The sequence below is a fragment of the Hyaena hyaena genome, unplaced genomic scaffold (genome assembly GCF_003009895.1).
Source record: "Hyaena hyaena isolate Hyena2069 unplaced genomic scaffold, ASM300989v1 scaffold_85, whole genome shotgun sequence".
NCBI lineage: Eukaryota > Metazoa > Chordata > Mammalia > Carnivora > Hyaenidae > Hyaena > Hyaena hyaena.
The window spans coordinates 3,551,743-3,574,628 of NW_024080717.1; the positions used below are offsets into that span (position 1 = coordinate 3,551,743).

Below are 22,886 nucleotides of genomic sequence, written 5' to 3' on the forward strand. Positions count from 1 at the left end.
TCATGACCTGACCTGAAGTCAGACACTCAACTCACTGAGCCACCCAGGTGCCCCCAGACTCCTTCTTTTCTATGTGACTTGTTCCTAGTGTCTTGGTAGGACAACACACTTTTTTTTTTTTTTTTTTTAAAGCAAAACTGTCTGAAGAGGAAGATGGCGCGTGTATTCGAGTTTATAGACTCATGAGTCAATGGTGGCTTTGTGGACTCATACTAACGGGCGCAGTCTGCCTTCTGTGTGATGCCTGGCAGTGCCTGGGCTGGATGAAGTTAGCACTAATGGATCTCCAAGGCCAGGGAGTGCGTGCACACCAGCAATTTCCAGAATCAATTAAATGCTGACTTGAGGCACCCAAGCAGACCCGAGGCCCTAGGAAAACATCCCCTCTATTCATGGCCTCTCTCTTGAAATTTAACTGAGCAGGAAGATTCAGCGGCAGACGCCTATGTGGCCAGATAAAATCAGGACACTCAGGACCCGAATTTCAGGGACACAACCACAACGAATGATGTTTTATGTCCCAAATATTTCTTGGGATTTACTTAGGTACTCTACACGTTCAGAGAAACTTCTCTAGTAACGAACTATAGAGATGATCCCTGAAAGTGTAGTCTTTCTTGGGATTTACTTAGAATGGGCACAAAGTCCACGATCTCACATTTTACCTGCCCGAGGCTGGAGCCTTCACTGAAAAATTCCTCCGTTTTCGTCCTTTTCTCTTTTCTTTTAGCAAGTCCTTTTGAGCCACAGGGACCAATGTGGTGGCCACTAGTCATAAGTGGCTCTCAATCTCTCAACCTGTGGCCAGTCTGAACTGCTACGTGAGGTAGGCTTCTCAGACTTCGTACGCAGGGGGAAAAAGGGGACAATTTGTCATTAACAACTGTAGTATTGATCATGTGCTGAAATGGTACTATTTTGCTTCTATTGGGCCAAAATATATTAAAATTAACTTTACTTGTTTCTTTTTAATTTTTAATACGGCTACTATATAATTTGGAATTACGTATGTGGCCTCCATTATATTTGTGTTAAGACAGTACTTCTTTAAAGCAGGGATTGGCAAAGGTTTTGTGCAAAGGGCCAGGTTGTAACTATTTTGGACTTTGTGGGGGATTGACTCCCTGTGGAAAGTTCTCAACTTGGGCCCTGTAGTCATAGACAATCTGTAAACAAATGGGTGTGGCCAAGTGCCAATAAAACTTTATTTATAAACACAAGCAGCACTTTATTTGGCCCATAGGTGTGGTTTGCTGATCTCTGAGAGGCTAGGGTCTTTATTTTTAATTTTTACATTAAATATCTACGTGTGCCTTAGCTTCATTGATTTGGACAAAGCAAGAACATATTTGTAAGTGGACAATCTACTTTTTTCAAGATGGTTCAACTACTAAATAGGAAGGTATTGACAGGATATTGATTTTTTTTTTTTTAAGAAAGGGGAAGGAGGGGCGCCTGGGTGGCTTAGTCGGTTAAGCGTCCGACTTTCGCTTGGGTCATGATCTCGCGGTTCGTGGGTTCGAGCCCCGCGTTGGGCTCTGTGCTGACTGCCAGCTCAGAGCCTGGAGCCTGTTTCAGTCTGTGACTCCCTCTCTCCCTGACCCTCCCCTGCTCACGCTGTCTCTCTCTCTCCTAAAAATAAATAAAAACATTTAAAAAAAAAAAAAAAAAGAAAGAAAGGGGAAGGAAAAGCATGAATAGGACCACTGGTGCATGGCTCCTTACCTGCCTCAAAGCCCCCTGGTTACATTCAAGGGACGCGCAGGTGGGTTGTTACTGGTCCTTCAGAGGCGGTGAGAGCCCAGGAAACACGTTTTATCCTGAGTGCTGTAGAAATGTAAGGGTATGCTTCACGCACAATCCATTTCAAAACTAACAACACCATCTAACAGATGATAAAGAGCTGAAGCAACAGTAACCGGGGCTTTGACGCTGGGAAAGTGAGAGGAATTTTTACAAAGAGCTGTTGGAGTAGTAAATCCCTTTTCTCACCCAATTAAAACGTTTTATCTACTGAGAGCACGGCGTTATATACTTTAGAAGAATTGATTTCCGTGTGATTGGAAAATGCTCTGAAATGTGAAAGCTGTTCAGGATCACATACAAAGAGGAAAAAAATAGCAGTGGCAGGTGCGAATATGTTTTTGAGAGGTGGGCTGGGGAATTGGACCCATCAGCCATGATCTGTAAGTAAACCAAGTGCTTGTGTGTTTCTTTTACTGATGAGGGAGGCTTAGGAGTGCTCCTGGAATGAAAAGATCACAAATGAAAGTATAATCCCAGGAAACTTCTAAATTAAACTTTGATTTATTACCTGCTTCATGCTTTTCTCTTCAGTGTTGAGGGAAACTGGAAACAATTTACGTCCCTTCAGTTTTGCGGTCCGTGAATGGTGCCTGAGTGTCAATGTTTAAGTTGAATTTCAATTTCCATTGTTATTTTTCCCTCTTGGCGCTGGCACGTAAAGGTAATTGTGCTGTAACTAAAGTAATTGCTTAAGTAGCTGGGAACTCCTGTAGCATTAGATTAGGGCCGGTGATGGGGTGCACTTTTCACACATAAAAGTTTACAGCCTTCGGGATTGCAATGAATGGCTTGTTCACATGAGTTCCATGTCTTCCTTTTCATTAACCTGTCCAAAATCTAGATGTTCCACCTGAAGAAAAGTAAGTAAAATTTAGTGTATACTACTGTGCAGTAATGGGAACTTTGCTCAGGACTTTACATGTATCGTTTTACTTCACCATCAGAATTGCCCTTTTGAATTGTACTAGAATACAAAACCTATGGTAACAGAAAACATACAAAATACTTAGTAATTTAAATTAATATAGAAATAATAGTATAAAAAGTTATTCCATTTTATTCCATAACAAAACTATTTATCATTAAAACTGCTTCCTAAGTAGTACACATTGAGGCACAAATGATCAGTCTGATAATTTCCAAGGCATTTGTTGCCTTTTAGAAATTGTTGGTGGGATCTTTGCCGTGGCTGCCGTGGGCAAAATGATGCCGGGATTTGATAGAAATGCTTGAGTGAAGCTATTGCAGGGGGGCTCTGCTCTTAACGCTGGTGTCGGCTCCCTCCCCCGCCAGCCCCAATTTGTATGTTGAGATCTAACTGCCAAGATGGTGGATTTGGAAGTGGGGCCTTTGGGAGGTGATTATGTCATGAGGTTGGAGCCCTCAGAGGGGATTAGTGCCCTTACACAAGAGACCGCAGAGAGCTCCATGCCCCTTCTGGCACGCAAGGACACAGTCAAAAGGTGCCCTTCTATGAGCCAGGATGTGGCCTCTGACCGGACAGAATTATTACCATTTAATTTGGCAAAGATTGACATCTCAGGCAATGTTGGGATCAAATAGTATTAACTACTCTAGGTGCAGCTGCCCCGGACCACACAGAAGTTTTTTTGATACAACATTGTAGTAGTTTACCTATTTGAGTCAAAACTGACTTAAAGCTGAACAATTTACGACAGCAGAAGTTCACTGACCAAGTCCAGGAGGTTTTATACCAGCATAGAAGTCAATGCACCAACTGTTAGTGGTGTGGTTTGCAAAGAAAGGCATTAAAATATTTTTTTAGTGTTTATTTATTTTTGAGAGAGAGAGAGAGAGAGAGAGAGAGAGAGGGAGAGAGAGAGAGGGAGAGAGAAAGCAGGGGAGGAACAGAGAGTGAGAGGGAGACACAGAATCCAAAGCAGGCTCCAGGCTCCAAGCTGTCATCACAGAGCCTGATGTGGAGCCCGAACCCATGAACTTCGAGATCATGATCAGACCTGAAGTTGGATGCCAACCGCCACCCAGGCTTCCCAAGAAAGGCATTTTTTGAAAAGTCGGAGCAGTACAGAAATTTTATTCAAAATCTGATACAATCCTTCTTGTGGTATTTCCTCTGTGCATGCGCATTGACCTGTTGTAGGTGGTGTGTGTAAGTAATCATGTGTTTGTGCACCGCTCCAGTGTGGATACTGTGCATGCCTCTGTGTGTGTGTGTGTGTGTGTGTGTGTATGCGTGTGCGCGCCCATGCTTGTGTGCTTTGCTCATTGTAAGGTACTTGAGCTCATAAGAAGCTGCTTGGCTCTGTATGACGATGGTCTCAGCCTACTTTCTAAAAGTGATTTCACCCTTGTCTATATTGCTTTCATGAAGGTGGTTGCCATCAACTTATGTTGCAAGATGTTCTTCCTTTCCTGTAACTTGAGGGGAGATTTCTTGATTTTTGCACTTGACACAACACAAAGGCGGGCCTCCCCTCTGCCCCCATATGTACACCTCACAAGCTGAGCCTGAATCTAATGAAATGATTTAAGTTAGCTTCCACAAGGTAAAAATCTTAAGTCTAAACTCATGCTTAGAAGTGGAGTAAAAACAGATCTGGGAAGAATTACCAAGAGCTGCCTGTGTGGTTCCCATTACATTCTCTCCTACTGCTGAGATGGAGGGGGAGGCTCTCTGGGATGGAGGGAATCACAGTGGGGGGGGGGGGATAATGTATCACAGAAATGTGGCCTTGTTTGTGCTTGATTATGATGATAGCAGTGTAATTTAGTGCATAGTGTGAGCTGTGCTCGAAACGTTAAAGCTTCTGATCCAGCCAAGCTTTTCCCTTAGCTTGCTTGTTAATCAGCCTCAACAAGCACTAGAACCTTTTGCTAAGTTAGTAAAATATCCAGAAGAATAATTACAGCATGTAAAAATAGCAAGAGAATAGAACAGGAATTAAAATGCGTTTTGCAAGCCAGGACATGCAATCTTCCTTTTCCTTCCAAAGATTCCTCATAGTATCTTTTTCTGGGTTCTCACTGTAATAGTGAGGGTGGGCTGTGTAACGGCATAGTAACAAGCAGGACCAGTGACTTTAAAACTTAGTTTATTTCTTGCTCTTGCTACATGTCACTGCATGTCGGCCTGGAGACTGAGCTCATTGTAGTCACTTGGGGACTGAGGTTGATGGAATGAGAAGACGGGGGAAATGACCACCACGTCATAAAATATCCCCCTGAAACATCATATTTCTCACCTTCATTGGGGACAGCATGGTAACACATGAGATCAATTGGGTGAGGATGTTTAATCCTTCTTCAGGGAGGGTCCTTGAATATTGGTGAGCAAGACTGTAAGCTACAATACTAGTTGTCAGGATCGAATACAGTAAAGTGTTTAAATATACAACATCATCATGCCAGCAGCACACCTAATAAGTCCAGCTTAGTAGTAAATATGCCATATTTGAGCTGTGCTAAGAAGCCAAAAAGAATGTGCTCTACGCCATAAAGACTGCATCCTGGAGTCTTTGTGTATTTTCTCCCTGTGAGTGATAAAAAAAACTTGCAATGCTTTGAAAATATCTGAATGTCTAAGGGTGCCTGGGTGGTTTAGTTGATTAAGCATCTGACTTTGGTTCAGGTCATGGTCTCATGGTTCGTAAGTTTGAGTCCTGCATCAGGCTCCGCACTGATAATGTGGAGACAGCCTGAAATGCTCTCTCTCTGCCCCTCCTCTGTGCTCCCTCTCTCTCAAAGAAAGACCTGAAAAAATTTCTTTTTTTTTTTTTTTAATGTTTTTATTTATTTATAGAAGAGAGAGAGAGACAGCGTGAGCAGGGGAGGGTCAGAGAGAGAGGGAGTCACAGACTGAAACAGGCTCCAGGCTCCGAGCTGGCAGTCAGCACAGAGCCCGACGCGGGGCTCGAACCCACGAACCGCGAGATCATGACCTAAGCGAAAGTCGGACGCTTAACCGACTAAGCCACCCAGGCGCCCCCTGAAAAAATTTCTTAAAAAATGATATCTTAATGTTTAGGTCTTAAATGTTTCATGTTTGATTTCTTGTAAGACTTTTCTTTAAAAGAAAAGGCAAATTAATTTTTAATACAGAAGTAATATAATTTTGTTGGTAAGAATTTAGTAAAATACAGAAAAGTATAAATAAAAGAGAACACAATGTGCTTATCATTCCACTACCTTGAGATTGAGAATTTTAGTTCAGAGGATACACACACACACACACACACACAGAGTATAGGTGGCACTGAATTAAAAAAAAAAAAGACACACCGCATTTTAAAAGAATTTGTATTCTTTTGACAATAAAAAGGTAGAATATTTTCTCAACAGATGTTTAGAACGATGTGCATTTATTCTATGCTTTGTTCCTTTCTGTGTAGGGCAATTTTGAGTGCAAGTGACAGAAACCCAATCTAAGTGGCCTTGGTGACAAAGAGCTGGCTCAGGTGAGCAAGGACAGAGGTGCAGTTGGTTACCAGAGAGGCTGGAAAGAGGGATTCCAAGACCACCGGTTCTTTTTTTTTTTTTTACTGTTTATTTATTTTTGAGAGAGAGAGACACACACACAGAGTGTGATCAGAGGAGGGTCAGAGAGAGAGGGAGACACGGAATTCGAAGCAGGCTCCAGGCTCTGAGCTGTCAGCACAGAGCCTGACACAGGGCACGAACCCATGAACTGTGAGATCATGAGCTGAGCTGAAGTCGGCCGCTTAGCTGACTGAGCCACCCAGGTGCCCTAAGGCCACCGGTTCTTACAGGGGTGCCTGTCCATCACCTCCCTTTTGAAACTGGCTTTATTCTCTGCCCCCAGAGCTGCTGCTTCTGACAAGCAGTGGACGTGGTGGCCAGCATGTCCCAGGCTTAGGTCTGTAGCTGTGCTGACAGGGAGGGATTCCATCAGACCCCAGGAACCCAGCTTGGACCCAGAATGCACCTGCAGGATCAATCAATGGTGGATGCCTTTGTTTGAGCCAAGTAGTTGGAATGGAGAGTGGGAGGTTCCAAAAGAGAGATATTTGTCCCAGGAGGAGGAAGATGGGCATGCTATTCACCATCGCACCTTATAAAGAGAATTTCTACTTAAACAAGTCCTACATTAATACATGTTGGCTGCTGGATTTTCAAAGAATGTGTAGAAAGGACAGGTTCCCCTCAGATGTCACCTGCAGATTCTGCTCGTATGTGTCCACTACTGATTGGAAGATAAACTTCTCAACCATTTTCTGTGCATTTACAGATAAGTATGTGTACAACCCCCCCCCCCCCCCCCGAGAAACGACTGGGTGTTTGGGGGGAGAAGTGATGGATTGTGGATTTGTTTATAGGGCTGCCATAATAAAGTACCAAAATCTGGATGGCTTAATACAACAGAAATTGATTGTCGCGCAGTTTTACAGGCTGGAAGTCTAAAATCAAGAGGTCAGTAGGGCGATGGTCCCCATGAAGGCTCTAGGAGAGGATTCTTCCTTCCCTCTGCCAGATTCTGCTGCATGCTGTCCATCTTTGGCATTTCTTGGCTTATACGTGCCTCACTCCAGTCACATGGTCACCTTTTCCTTGTGTATTTTCATACCACCTTCCTTCCGCTTGTGTCTGTGTGTGTCCAAATTTCGTCTTTGCATAGGGACATCAGTCATATTGGATGAAGACCCACCCCAATGACCTCAGTGTGGCTTGATTACCTCACTAAGGATCCCAAATAAAGTCACATTTTGAGCTCCTGGGGGTCAGGACGTCAACATACCATGTTTGTGGGATGTGATTCTTCCCATAACAAGTTGAGATATGATTTTTAAAAACTCAGTGGCATCTTCATGGACATATTGCTTTGTAAACCACTTCTCTTTGGGGTGACAATAATCTTGAACCACTTTCAACATCAGTGCATTCACTTCTGCTTCGTGCACTATAATTGCTACACAGATTCCATAGTGCAGCTCTTCCAGAATGTGCTTGATGTACACAGTCTTGTGATAAGGGCAGGCGTCTCGCTAGGGTGAACATCAAGAATATTAATTGTAGGGTCAAAGGTCATTGCATTTAAAATTTCAATAGATGCTGTCAACTGACCTTCAAAATGTTCTTCCACAGTTGGGGCACAAAGGTACCTCATCCACACGTTTTTACTAAGATGTGATACTACTGAATCTTTGACTCAATTTTTGCCAATCTGAAATGATATTTCATTACATGTTTAATTTGTCTGATTACTAGTTAGGTTGAGCATCTTCTCATATCTTTTTTTAAATGTATTTTTTGGTAATGTTTATTTTTGAGAGAGAGTGAGACAGCGAGACAGCGAGCGCACACTAGCGGAGGAGGGGCAGAGAGAGAGGGAGACACAGAATCCGAAGCAGGGTCCAGGCTTGGAACTGTCAGCACAGAGCCCGATATGGGGCTTGAACTCATGAACTGTGAGATCATGACCTGAGCTGAAGTTGGACGCCTAACCAACTGAGCCACCCAGACGCCCCATCATCTTTTCATATCTTTATCAGTTTTGTAGATTTCCTGTTCTGTAAAGTAACAATTTGTATCTACTCCTTTAATTTCATTCCATTCAGTGTTTCTACAGATTTGTGAGAGTTCTTTAGATATTGAGCATATTAACCTCTTTGTTGTCTTTTTTTTTGCAATGCTTTTCCTTTTAATTTGAAATTAACAAAACATTTAAATTAAATACAGTAAAACCTACCCATCTTTTCTCTGTGACTTCTTGTATTGCTTTTGTGCATGGCAACTCCTTCCACATCCGTGTTGGAATGCACGGCACTGCTGTTAACATCTAGCATTCTCATCTATCTGGCCCTTGTGTGGCCGAGTTCCAACTTTGGTGGTCTCAACGGACAAGAGCAGGGGTTGGCAAACTCTTCTGGGAAAGGGCCATATTGTACACACTTTAGGTTTGAAGCCATATGGTCTCTGTGGCAGCTACCTAACTCTGCTGTTGTTGCTGGAAAGTGACCATAGACAATAACTAAGTGAATAGGCATATGTGTGCACCAGCAAACCCCTCCCCCCCCTTTTTTCTTTACAGAAACAGGTGGCAGGCTGCAATTTGCCAATCCCTGGATTGGGCAATTGCCAAATCTCCTATTCAGGCAGGTTATTTAGGCACACCAGTGCCTTTTACTTTGAGATAAGCGATAAACACATAGAGTAATGGTTGCAAAATCAAATGACCCACAACGAATTGATGGCTAGGTGAGAAATAGTTTTTTGTATACAAAGACTTAACAAATCATATACTTATGCAATTACAGTCACATAACTAAATCCCTTCTGGGCATTTGGGTCCGATATTCCTTTACGTGTCAGAAGACAAATGGATGATCCCAGTGATAGGGGTTTTATAAGTGCCTCACACTGACTGTGTGAGATTCTATTTTGCAAAGAAAACACCAATAGAGTTATTCTGCTGATGTGGGACAACTGGTAGCTTCAGAAAATAGGATTAGCCTTCATGTTAAGGAAATAAACACCTTAGTGACACAATTAATGGAAAAGGAACCGTGGAATTGGTGAAATTTAACTACAAATGCATCCTCTTCTCTTAAACATTTTGATTGACTCATTGAATGGTTACAAAGGGACTAGACTGCATTCAGCACGGTCACTATGTCAGATGTTGGTCCATCCCAAATTATTCTTGGTGGGAGCCCTGAAGAGTCAATGGTGGTGACATTTGGGAACCTGTGGGTTAAGTGTCACTTGGAGGATTGGTTACACTTGCAGATTACTGCTTCTGCAGTTCAAGGTTCCCTCCTGGCTACAGGGGTGAGAATATGATCCACCAGTAAACTCCTGGTCCCATGTTGGTCTCTGGAATCAGTCTCTGGGGAGTGGTGCCTGGGCGTCTGCATTGAGACCAGAACTCTTCGTGATCCTTCTGAGGTATCTGTGTAGTTTAAGAACTCCTTATATAAGGTCTCACATCCCAAAATTAACTTTCAGTGAATCGAATCAATTGTAGGAGCTGTTCTCAACTTATCCACTTTATGTCCAGGGCAAAGAGTGCTGGAGATATTTATGTATGATTGTAGGAAATGACTCACTGGAAAAAATGACTTTATGTTTTTTAACTTAACTTTATCTTCCCGGCTTGGTTGTTTCAACCATATCACAGTTCTGTCCCTAAAACGTTCTGGTGACTGCTGAGACCCAGATTGTTACTAAAATTAACTTCAACAGTCCTTTCCTGCTTTATTTTACTCCTTATCTCCTTTTGGTGATATTAATCTGAAGTCATTTGACAAAACAAAACAAAAGAATCATGCAAAAAATGAGTAAAAATAAGCATTCTCTTGTATTGGCTTTTTTTTTTTTTTTTAAGAAAGAAAATGCTGCAGCCCAATCTGGTAGCACAGGACTTAGAAGAAGGAAGAAATGAATTTGTCCATTTTTTCTCTTATATGACTTTTTTGATTATATTTTCTTGTTTTGGTAGTTTTATGGTTCTATTAACACAAATATGATGTACACGCAAGCTTTGCCATGCAGCCTGGCATTGGAATTGGTGACTCTGATGGCCAGAGGGGCTGCTCTTTTCACAGTGGCTCTGTGATTCTTGGAGAAGACTTTGGGGGCGACCTCCGCACAGTGAGCCATGTTGTGCATCAGCAGCACCCCCAGCTCCTTGACGTTGTGGACTAGGAACTTCCAGAAGCCAGTGGGCAGCACGTGCTTTGTTTTTTTGTTGCTCCCATAACCACTGCTGGGCATCAAGATCTGGCCCTCGAATCTTCTGCGGTCTACTGTCAATGTCAGTTCTGTTTGATTTTAATAGATCTGTCTGAGTGGTACCTGATGAAGTTTTTGGTCCTCTTTTTTTTTTTAAACAATTAAAAAATTATTTATTTATTTATTTTATTTTTTGAGAGAGAAAATGAGAGACAGCAGGAGCTGGGGAGGGGTAGAGAGAGAGGCGGGGACAGAGGATCTGAAGTGGGCTCTGCCCTGACAGCCGAGGGCTCCATGAGGGGCTCAAACTCATGAACCGTGAGATCATGACCTGAGCCAAAGTCAGATGCTTAACCGACTGAGCCACCCAGGTACCTACTCTTGGCCCTCTTTTTAATGATCTTGGTCTTCACCAGAGGTCTGAGGGCAGCCAAGAGGCTGAATAGGAGACAGCGGTCAACTCTGGCAGGCAGCACCAAGCGACACAGTGATCATATTTTCTTATTAGCGTTGCTTCAAAGAGAAATGATATTGCTTCCACGTTCACCCTCACCTCTTACAAATAAATTTGCCTGGACCTGTTACATATTTAGAGATTCGGCGGTAATACAACACATTTTCTTCAATATTTGCGTTCCTGGGTCTTCTTAGTTGGGCTCTCAAGGCTTAAGGGCAGCTCATGTATTCTTTGTCTTCTTGGAGCTGTGCCTCACACAGCATCTGCCCCTTAATGCACATCCCCTGTAGAACTGACATTTGTGTGTTGTCGGGGCGTCTTCATGAAAAATTCCAGCTGATCTATACGGTAGCTACCTTTGATTTAAAAGCGTATTTCTTCTACTGAAAGATGCGATGAGCACTTTGATTTCTTCTTTCTCATACATCTTTGAAAAATCCAGATGCTGGAGGCTGATTGTATATCTTTTATACAACCTGAATTTCCACGCGTACAGTAACGCCCTCCCATCACGTCGTCTACATCGAGTTTGGGTGTTTGAATGCCAGCTGATGAGTGCTGATTTTGAACTCTCCTACTTAAAATTTGGGTTTTTTTTTTCCCTGAGAATGTTCACTTTCTGGTTCCCAGTAAGTTTGATTTCTCTTTCTATTCTGGTGGGCTAAAAGCCTCAGAGAGGCTTTGTTTGTGCCATTGTTTAGAGAGGGGGAAGAGATGACTGGCTGTTATCTGCAGTCTATGTCTGATAAAAACTGCTTTGCCATAGAAGAAGCAAACAATGAAAAACCCCACAAGTGCAAGACGCTAAGTCTTAAAGTATTCCCACTGAACCAAACCAAACCGAAAGCAAACACGGAGGTTTAGAGTGCTGACAAGGGACTCAGCCGGCTATAAGCATCTTTGTCAAGGGCAGGGGTACGGTACTTGGCTTCTAGGTGAATTTTCCAAGCTAGTGATGAAATAATCTTCAAAAGTCAAGTTGAAAATTCTCTGTTTAACTTACTGTAAACCTTCCTGCTCATCTGTAGCACAATATTGCCAGCAATCCTTCTTACAAACAATAAAACAACTCTATTCTCTTGATAAACACTTTGCTTCAAGTAAGTTGAAGGAACTACATTTTTTTTTTCCTGGAGTGTATTTTTTTCTGCTTTACTTTTTTTTTGGGGGGGTGGAGGGTCTTTGCTTACTGAGGCATAAAGTATAAAAAAAAGTGGTAAAATTCACTCTTTTTCAAACGTGGAGTTCAGAAGGCTTCAAACTGCATACAGCTCATGGGTCCAATCTGGCCCACTGCTTGTTTCTGTAAATACGATGTCATTGGCACACAGCCTCTGCTATTCATTTACATATTGTCTATAACTGGTTTCTTGCTACAATGGCAGACTTGAGTAGTTGCAACAGTTTTGATCTGCAAAGTAAAAAATATTGACTGTTTAGCCCTTTATATAGTCTGTGGACTTGGCGATAGTTTTATGAATTTTACCAATTTAAACAGTCATGTAACTATTACCACAATAAAAAATTTCCATTGCCTTTAAAAATTGAGGAAGCTATAGTCTGAGGTAAGAAATGGTTTTAGAGAAGTAAACTTTTACTCTATATTTAATTTGACTTCAGGCTTTTAACCTCTTAAGTCATTATGTCTATACAATAAGCTGGACATTTGTAGTTGGTCTTTCCCTCAGTGACTGGCCACTTTTCTGTTCGACAGAACCCTGATTTCCTCCTGAGAATTTAGTCCTCCACCATTTTTGTCTCCCATGTGTGGGTGGGTTGGATCCCAGCCCAAGCTCCTTCCATCCCTGCTGGCTTTGGTAAGGACTCCGTGGATTCGCATATAGCAGAGCCAACGAGACGCGAGGGTTTCTGGGAGAGAAAAGCCTCATTCATCTGTACATGCTGCCAGAAAAGAGTCTTCACTGTTGGACTTGAATGAGGAAGTACCTTGAATGGCTGACACCCATCGGGGCCCATGACAGATACAGTGACTTGGTGTAGACGCTGAAAGTCAGGCTGCCTGGGTGGTGCTGAGAAGTGGAGAGAAAAACCCAGTCCTGGTCATGTTGGCTTTTTGAGCCCAGATGCAACTTTTGACTCTTCCCAGCCTCACTGCCAGGCACTGCAATAAATTTCCTTGAGTGTGCAAGCTGCCTGAAAAAGGAATTTCTATCATCTGTAACTAAATGAGCTCCACTTGATGCCCATTCTGGAACACTTAGGGAATTACAGAATTACAAAAACACCCGATATACACATTTATGCTATAATTGAGGATTTGCTACGACTACTCCACTCTCTGGGAACAGGAGCTGCCTTGTCATTTCTAAGTCTGTTAATGCAATTCTCACTCCTTTCTTCACCCGATATTTGCTTGAGACCTGCAGTGTGGCCGGAGAACCCATAGTAATCAAAACAGACACAGCCTTTGTTCTGAGGAAGCACACGTTGTAGCGGGTTAACAGCCAAAAACCCAAATGTGCACTAGTCAGATGGGCACAGGGGCTATGAAGACACATAGAAGATGGGATGGTAATATTTCACAGAGGTGGCCAAGCCAGGGTTTCTTGAGAAGGCAACGTTGGAACAGGGATGTGATGAATGGAGGGGGCTCGAGGGAGGGAGCAAGTCCTAGCAGAGAGAACAGCAAGGGCATGGCCCTAGATAGCAGCGTGTCAGTTTGACCAGAGAATAGGCAGATGTGGCTGTGGGGTGACTGGGTGTGGTGGGAGAAGCGGTTGAAGATGAAGGTGGAGACACACAATTAATGTTCATGACTAGTGGCTCAGTGCGGAATGGCTAGCAGCAAAGCAAGCATTTGGAAACGAGTATGTATCCCTACGTACTGTTTCAATGGAAGGACAGCTGGTGCCGTGTGGGCTAATTTAAGGTACTGTGGCAAGCAAGGGGATGTCTGTTCGGGAAGGAAGGAAATTTTGTCAGCCCTCTAGGAGGGTTATGTAGATTTGTAGATCGGGACAGCCTGGTGTGGGCTTCCCAGGTGAGTAAGGATGTGTGGCCCGTGTAGGCTGGACCGACTGCAACTCTTCCTGCTCCTTGCGGTGATGCGGGGGTGACAGAAGGGAGCCCAAAAGCTTCCTACAGTGCCACCCTCCCCCGAACCACCTGCCACCCATGCAGTCACATCTCTGCTTTTGCATCCAAACTGTCAGTTGTTTGCTTTGATATCTTCTTCACAAATGCTGCACGGAAGACGTGCAGAGTCCCAGGACCTGTTTCACTGTAAATGCAGCAAAATGCACTGACAGTCAGGTCCCCAGCTTTGTGGGGGCAAGCGTGTCAATAAATGTAACTTGTAAGGCAATTCTAAGCCTGATATATGGGAGTTCTGAGGGAATGCCTGGTGGTTGAATCTAAGAGGAATCCACGTTTTAGATGCTCTAAGGATTCACACCAAAGTCGTGCCACTTTGCCATTCTTTGCTTGAAATATATTGAACAAAGACTCCTGGTCCAAATGTTCCATTTTACATGTGCTTATTGAGTGCTTTCTCTGGTTGATGGTTCAAGAAAATGATAGTCTTCACCCTCAAGGAACAGCATCTAATTGGGAGAGGCAGATGAAATAAGCCAATAATTTCTGGATACTTGTTGGCCTGAAGAGTTGTGAACAAGGCACCTCGTAGCAGTCGCTTCTGATTCCCCTCTACCCCCAGCTTCTGGCAACCACTAAGATGCTTTCTGTCTCTAGATTTGCCTGTTCAGAATATTTCATATACTTGGAATCATACGATCTATGGCTATTGTGTTTGCTGCCTTTCCCATAGCATAGAGTTTTAAAGGTTCATCCATGTAGCAACATGAACCAGCACTTCATTCCTTTTTACAGCTGAATAATGTGCCATTGGATGGATATGTCATGTTTCATGTATTCACTTAACAGTTGGTGGACATTTGGTTTGTGTCCACATTTTGGCTGTTATGCATGTGCTACTTTGGATATTCATGCACGAGATTTTGTGTGGACGTATGCTTTCAGTTTTCTTGGTAGATGTCTACTAGTGAAATTGCTGGGCTGAAAGGAGATTTAAACTTGAGTGGGATTAGGCATTTGTTTAACGAGAAAGAGCTGGTCCAAGACTCCAAGAACGTGTTGAACAGCATGACTAACACTGCTGGATAACGGAGAGGGTCCTGTGTGGCGTGAAGCATTGGGCGGGACTGTGCAGAGTCAGTCTCTCTTCCCTGGGTCCAAAGAATAATATTTATGGGGTTGCCTGAACTAGCAGGGAGAGGGAAAGCAAGACAGACAGAGACAGAGACAGAGGTACAGAGAATGAATGGGGAAGAGGGAGGGGCATGTGTGTGACCCAGTTTTTGCTTTTAGTTCACTCCTTAGAACTGGGATGATAAATTTGACTCTTTCTGGAAAGTTCTTTATTCCAAGAGGAAAGAATTTTGTAGCTGCTACCAAGTGAAAAGTCATAGGTCACCTAATGCACAGTGTCCCAAACAGCTTTGGCTGGACTGGCTCTTGGACCTTGTGTATTCCATGTTCCTCATCTAGCACTTGTGGCTCTGTGGAAGGTTGATAAGAGTCTTTTTAAAGAAAGGACTTGCTTGATGTTTTCTTCTGCTTTCCTTCTGGGTGTCTGTAAATACGTCATACTACCCTTCTTCTGAGGGCAACAAACTTCCCCCATGAAGCTGCAGGAATGGGGAGATGATTTGAACTGTTTATTTAGAGCAGAGGGGAAAGTTCTAAGGAAATCGTAATCTACCATCTTTCTCTCATTTCTGCAAATCGGAGATTACTTTCCCTCTCTTTCTGCAGGGCTGATGAAACCAAACAAATAGAAGAACATTTCGAGAGACCAGCCTCTTTGCTTGGAAGGAAAGGAGAACTGAGGAAGATGTCATGAAGGGAAGGGTTCCCCTTTGATTAATCTGAGCTGGCAGAGTGTTTTTGGGTGAAAATCCTTCCTACGGGGTACCTGCAAGGCTCCCGGAAATGACTGCTGTAATTTGTGACTAGTCTGTGGCCTTCTCCTCTGTTCTCAGAGTTTACGAGTGACAGAATAAGCATACTAATTAGTCAACTGTAATTTGAAAACTTGGGGAAAAAATAGGATTTACCACGAATTTTCAGATTCTGGATCTAGTACACTGTAATAGTTCTCACCACACTTTTGGGGAGTCTTTTCTTCTTCCCTTGATTACTTCTGACGCCTTTGCCCAGTACGGTGATGGGTCCGCAATGGAATGAAATCATTTCTCTTGTGTGGGATTGTGGGAGTGAGTTCCATTAAGAGAAGGTTACACCACAGACGCTGTGCAGCAACAGCTGCGTGGATGGAAAATTCCAGAGTCTTTTTTGTTGCAATGTTTTCCATTTTTATATGTGCAAGGAAATGTGTGCTTAACTGAACTCAGCTGTTTGAAAATTCACAGAAAGTATGAGATAATACCTGTCTTTGCCATTTATGCAATTTTAAATAATGGCATAAAAGATGTGCTTGGTTTACAAGAGTTCATGAAATACATATTTTGTGACCAGTACTGTGCCAGACACCGAGAGAGGTTTGAAAAAGCTCAGGGTTTAAATTCTGACTGATGCGCTGAAACGTATGTGCCTGAAATAACGTGAGCTGTTTTTAATGATGAGAAAATGAAAGACCGCTGTAGGATACTTTCATGGTTCATGCAAGTGGTGAGTTTTGAGTTGTACTTTGAGGATGAATAGGGCTTTAAAGAAAAAAAAAAGTATTGAAGAATACATCCAGAAAAGCGTCTGCATGTATCTTCAGGGTACAGCCTGTTGACCTCTTACAACTGAGTACATCCATCAAATCAACACTCAGGTGAAAGGAAGAACATTCTCGGCACTCTGGAGTTCCCTCTTCCCTCCCCTGTCCCCTTTCAGTGACTACCACCTCCACCTCTTTGAACAGCTTGAGTTAAGTGGTACAGTTCTGTACTTCCTATACACGGAATGATGCAAAATGCAGGAGGCCTCTGTTGACACGATAGATGGATGCTCTTTTGTGTTTCATTGTTGTAGCCCAAAATGATGTCTGACCCACCGCTGGTGCCACATGTGATGGCAAATCATCTGTTTGCCGTGCTCTGTAGTACTCTGCTATATACCATATTTATCCATTGCATCGCCATTGGCGTTTGTCAGTTCACACCCCCAGCAGCGGAGGGCGGGGTTCCAGCTCCTCTCCAGCCTGGCCCTGGATGGTGTGCAGTCAGGGAGGGAATCGCGCAGAAAGCGGGAGACATCATCACTCACTGAGTTGCCGGGATGCAATGGTCAGATCTGAGTCATGGAGAACTAAGAAATCAGGCCTCTGCGTAACAGGATTTCTGCTGAGGCGGGGGGCTGGCTGCTGCTTCCTCGACAGATTGCTGATTTCGGACTTGGCTCCCCAAGCAGAAGAAAATGATGAGAGACAGCCAATACGCTCACTGGGCATCTCAGTTAAGGACTCTCTGAGGCCTTTGTTGCATTCCACTTAGACCTCCTTTGTGAATTAAACATGATTTCTATTCTAGGCAGCCCTTTACTTCACTTTGCTGTGCCATTTCAGCCGAAAGGTGCGTGCTGGAGGTCTCTCTTGTAGAATGGACTGAACTCTCCTTCTCTGTTGGGGCCAGGGACTTCGGTTGAAGATCTCGGGTGGGCCTCCTTCTTTTCTCTTTCCTGTCTCACTTCGCACGTTGGGAACTGATCATAAGAAACTCCAGAAAATAGGGGCACCTGGGTGGTTCAGTCAGGTAGGTGTCTGACTTTGGCTCAGGTCATGATCTCACGGTTTGTGAGTTCAAGCCCTGCATGGCACAGAGCCTGCCTCAGATCCTGTCTCTCTCTCTCTGCCTCTCCTGCACTTATGCTGTCTCTCTCTCTCAAAAATAAATAAACATTAAAAAATAAAACCCTCCAGAAAAAAAGTGGAACGGTGGAGTACCCTTGTAGTTTTTAGAGATAGCCTGAGTTCTTTGAGCTTTGAGTTTCTTGCTGTCTTTTGGCAAAATGTAATAATGGTCAACTTGTCTTAACCTAAGTTACTCCGGTAGCTGGAGAGAGCCCATATCTCAGGACTCTGTGGGAAACAGTTCTGGAGCAGTGGTCCCCACTACCATAGCTTCTAGACACGCGTGACTATTTAAATTTAAATTAATTAAAGTTAAGGTGACAATAATAATAAATTAACAATTAAAGAAATAAAACATTCAATTCTAAGTCATGCTAGCCAGCCACCTGTCCAGTGCTCAGTAACGACCCATGGTTAGAGGCTCCCGTGTCTGTCAGCACAGAACATTTCCCTCATTGCAGAACGATCTAGTGGGCAGCACCAGTTGAGATGATAAAATGCCAAAGAAAGGAGGGGGGATTGGATGGAAAATATGCACGTGATGTCACATCCTGTCTTCATGTTTACTATAAAAATGTCTGCTCTTTGAGCAAAGCTGGACTGCTGTTAGCAACATTATTTGTTCCTTGGATTTCTTACTTCAGTCGTGTCTGAGAGAGGTTTCCTGCATTTTGTTCCTCTCACACATTATTACTATTATTTTTTCCTGGCTGTGAAATAAAATCCGGGTGGCTAGGCATTTCCCACAGAATCAAAAGCCATTGCAACTTAGTACTACATGTTGATTTACTGTTCATGTGCGAACAAATAACTTGGCCATAAAAATGTTGTCTGTGACTGAATGCTTCCCGCCCGCCTGTGCAGCAGAGGGTGGAATGAGGTCAGCGTCAGGCCCGGCCACGCCTGTCTGAGGCCCCGTTGCCCAAAACCTCCCATCGGTCTGGACAGGAAGTGAAAGAACTCATGCAGGGTTGAACAAGACGCTTTTGATTAGGAAAATAGTCTTATTTTCACATGCCCTGGGGATGTTTGGATGTTGTTGAAAAATAATCATATATCCTGTTCTTCAAAGCATTTCCTTTATCAGAATACAGCACACTTCTAATGGGGAGCTCGGATCAATAAGAAATCGTTAACTCGGTCAGAATCCCCCTTTCCCTCACAGACACAGAATGTATTCCCCTTTGGTTCAAGATAAAATGAGAATCTAGTTCTGGTGGCAGATTGGTTGTATATAGGTGTTCTGGATATTTACTCATCCAAAAATATTCATTGACTGCTTACTCCTTACTGAACACTAAATTTGGTCCTGGGGTGTACTGGTGACCAGCACTGATCTGTCTCCTGTTCTCGTGGTTCTATTGTGTTTAAGAGGAGGCCAGTGTTTCAAGAATACAGGAAATACTACAAATAGGCACAGGAAAAGGTGACATAATTGGCAAAGATCGAACTGGTAGGGAAATGGAATGTAAGTTCAGTGGGCCAGTGTATTTTGATTTTGCACAAGGAGTCATGGAAAAAGTAGTAGTGTAAAATAAAAGGGCACAGGCTTTTCAAGACCTCTGCATTTATTTCCTGGTGTCCCAGTTATCCGCGGCTACAGAATCACTCCCTAGTATCTTAAACGAGCATTTATTATCTCATAGTTTCTGTGGGTAGGAATTTGGCAGCAACTTAGCTGGGTGGTTCGGACTCAAGGTGTCTCATGAGATTGCAGTTAAGATTTCACCCCTGGCTGAAGTCATCTAAAGCCTTAATTGAGGCTGGAGGGTCTGGTCTCATGGCTTTTGGTAGAAGGTGGCTGTTCTCTCTGCCCTTTGGCAGAAAGCCTCTTCCTCACTAAGTGGACTTGTTTCATGAGCTGCTTGGGTATCTTCACAACATGGCAGTTGCCTTCCCCCAGACTGAGCGATCCAAGAGAGAGCAAGATGGATGTCACAGTGCCTTTCATGACTTTGTCTCGAACATCACATATGTTCATTTCACTCCAATTCTATTTGTTGGAGGCAAGTCGCACACTCAAGGGAGGGGGAACTAGGCTCCACCTTTCGAAGAGAGAAGTATCAGAAAAAATTTGTGGACATGTTTCAAAACCATTGCACTCACCCTGGCTCTGTTCTTTACTAGCTGTGGGATTGTGGGAAAGCTTCTATATTTCCCTGTGAATTTTAGTTTTCTCGTATGAGAAGTAAGTTTAATGATACCCATGTCACAAGGCTGCTCAGAGGATTAAGTGAGACCATAAGTGAAGAAAGCTTTGCAAGTTCTAAGAGTTATGTAGAGGTTAGTCATTTAGGAAAGAGCAGAGAAACATGGAAACCCACAGTTAAAATTCCCACTGATTCACTTTAAGAAATTTATTGAGCTATGAAACGTTTCCAGGATAATTCAGGAATGCTCTGAGCTATGAGAGACTTTCTTCACTTTTTCATTTCCTTTCACTTCTGTTAGAATTCCAGTTTGATACGCGTTGGACTCCCTCGATATTCCTTTGCTTAAACTAATTTTTAACTCTAGGCTTCCTTGTTTTGGTAGATTCCTTGATGCAGACTTCTAGCTGCACTTTCTTTCCTTGGCTGTGTTCAGCTGAGAGCCGTTTCTGTCTTCGAATTTCAATGACTTTTTTTTATCCCCAAGATGTCTAATTTATTTTTCCCATCCACCTGTTACTTTTCTTTACTCCCAACATGTGTTTCCATTCATAGATATTGCTGAACTGTGCACATTAGGAGCTTACCAACTGAAAGAGTTAGACCAACATGGACATGCAAGAAGGGATGCTAAAGAAAACAACTGGGGGACCCTTGCGGGGGGGGGGCTCAGTCGGTTAAGCATCCAACATCAGCTCAGGTCATGATCTCACGGTTCGTGGGTTCGAGTCCTGTGTCAGGCTCTGTGCTGACAGCTCAGAGCCTGGAGGCTTCTTTGATTCTGTGTCTCCCCCTCTCTCTGTCCTTCCTGTTTGTGCTCTTTCTCCCTATGTCTCTCAAAAATGAATAAATGTTAAAAAGTTTTTTAAAAATCTAAAAAGATAAAAACAACTGGTGAGAAATGAAGGTATGACTCTGTTAATGAAGAACAAGTATTGAGGCATCAACATTACATGTATTCAATGTGCTGTTGAACTATTATGACTGCCATTTTTTAGCCTCATTTCTTCCTATTTGTCTTTAATATGGATGCCAGTAAGGAGTAGTGATGCTCCGAGTTCTGGCTAGAACGGACAAGATGTGCATACCAGCTGCTGCTGCTCTTGTTGTTGTTTTTGCATCTGCTTTCTGTGTGTCTGCGTTGGCTGAACTTTTTTAGTCTGCGAGGCCCTAATGTGCAGAGATTAGCAATGTCTCTGGTTATGGCATTAGTATGTGCTTCCTTTTCTGTCTGCCTTTGACGTCTCATCTGTTGATCTCCTTAAATCCACCAAACGTGGCTGCATTTCCATAAGAGTATTACTTGCCTGTTTTGGATAGTTGCACATCTTGGAATATTGGCCATTTTTGCCTTTACTTTTGTCACTATTAGTCTCATTTCCCCTTCTCTCTTTCCTAAGGTCACTGTCAAAAAAGACGAGGAAAGTGCCTGCAGAATGACATGTAACTGCAGCAGAAAACTTCTAACACAAATTTTCTTGACTCATTCAGGCAGTCGTCACTGAGCACACACTCTGGTCTCAGTAACTGACTAGTATGCCACATGCTATCGGTTTGAAGACAATGAGGCATAGCTTTTACTTTTCCAGAACTCACTGTTAAGTGTTTCTGAAATTACCAGACTTCCTCGTGGCTGTGGGAATAATTTAGGCCTCTGTAATGGTAGCTGTGGTGACAGTGCCTTGGCTCTATGTATTGCTGTTATGGTTTATTAAACTGTCTCCATTGACAGACTGCTTACCCACTTGGGTGGACATAGGTATCTTTTTGTTTTTTCTATACAGCTTTGACTTGAAGTGAGAAGATCTGGATCTAATACCAGCTCTGCCATTGACCAACAGTGATGCCGCCTGTGCAGGCTGAGTATCACCATTACTCAGCATGATTGCTGGCTTACATTGCATTGCTGAGCGAATCAACAAAGACGTGAACAGAACGAAGGTAGGACCTTGGGTAATTCAGACACCTTGTCTAACCTTCAGATTCATCATTTACAAAATTAGATAACTGCATCAACATTCTTTAAAGACTGAACTATAACTTAAAAAAAAAAGTTAATCTTGAGAGAGAGAGAGTACAAGCAAGGGAGGTACAGGGGAGAGAGGGGGACAGAGGATCCGAAGCAAGCTCCACACGAACAGTGGAGAGCCCAAAGCGCGGCTCCAACTCACCAACCATGAGACCACAACCTGAGCCGAAGTCAGATGCTTAACTGACTGAGCTGCCCAGGTGCCCCTATTTTCTTTCTTTCTTTCATTTTTTTTTTTTTTGAGACAGAGAGAAGGGGAGAGAGAGAGAGAGAAAGTGAGTGGGGAGAGGGCAAAAGGAGAGGGGGACACAGATTCCCAAGCGTGATGCAGAGCTCGATCTTACTACCATGAGATCATGACCTGAGCTGAAATCAAGAGTTAGATGCTTAATCGACTGAGCTACTCAGGCACCCCTTTGTTTTTAATATTGTAAAATAAATTTTTGCATACTGGACTGAATATCTTGGAAAAAACCCAGACAGGTCAAAAGTCTACTATAATGTACATTATAAATATAATCCAGTAATGATGTCTCAGGAAGTAATTTTTTTTAAGGAATGTACATAAACTCTAGAAGATATTTTTATTACTATTATCGTCATCATTGTTGTTCACCTAAGGGTTCTTTACCTTGGCAAGAAGTTATAGGATTTGTCTATTTTATGCTTAGTTGTATTGATCTCATTCAGACTCTCATCCTTACAGCAGATTGATGATTTGACAATTCCTCAGTGATCACTTTTTACTCCTTACATTCATTAGAATTCCTTTCTCTGAGAGTTTTTATAAATCTTTGTGGTAATGAATTGGTGTCTAGCACAAAGTAAATGAACTTATCTTTTACTCTTCCACAGTTTCTAAAAGACAGCTTGCCATTAGCAAAGTAAGGTCACTTTTCCAATGTTCAAATTGCTAAGTTTTCCCTAGTTATATAT

At 42.9% G+C, this 22,886-nt stretch overlaps 1 pseudogene; it reads right to left on the reverse strand.

Annotated features, from left to right (window-relative positions):
- Window positions 1-518: 518 nt before the first annotated feature.
- Window positions 519-615, reverse strand: LOC120233147 (annotated as a pseudogene).
- Between the last annotated feature and the right edge of the window lie 22,271 nt (window positions 616-22,886).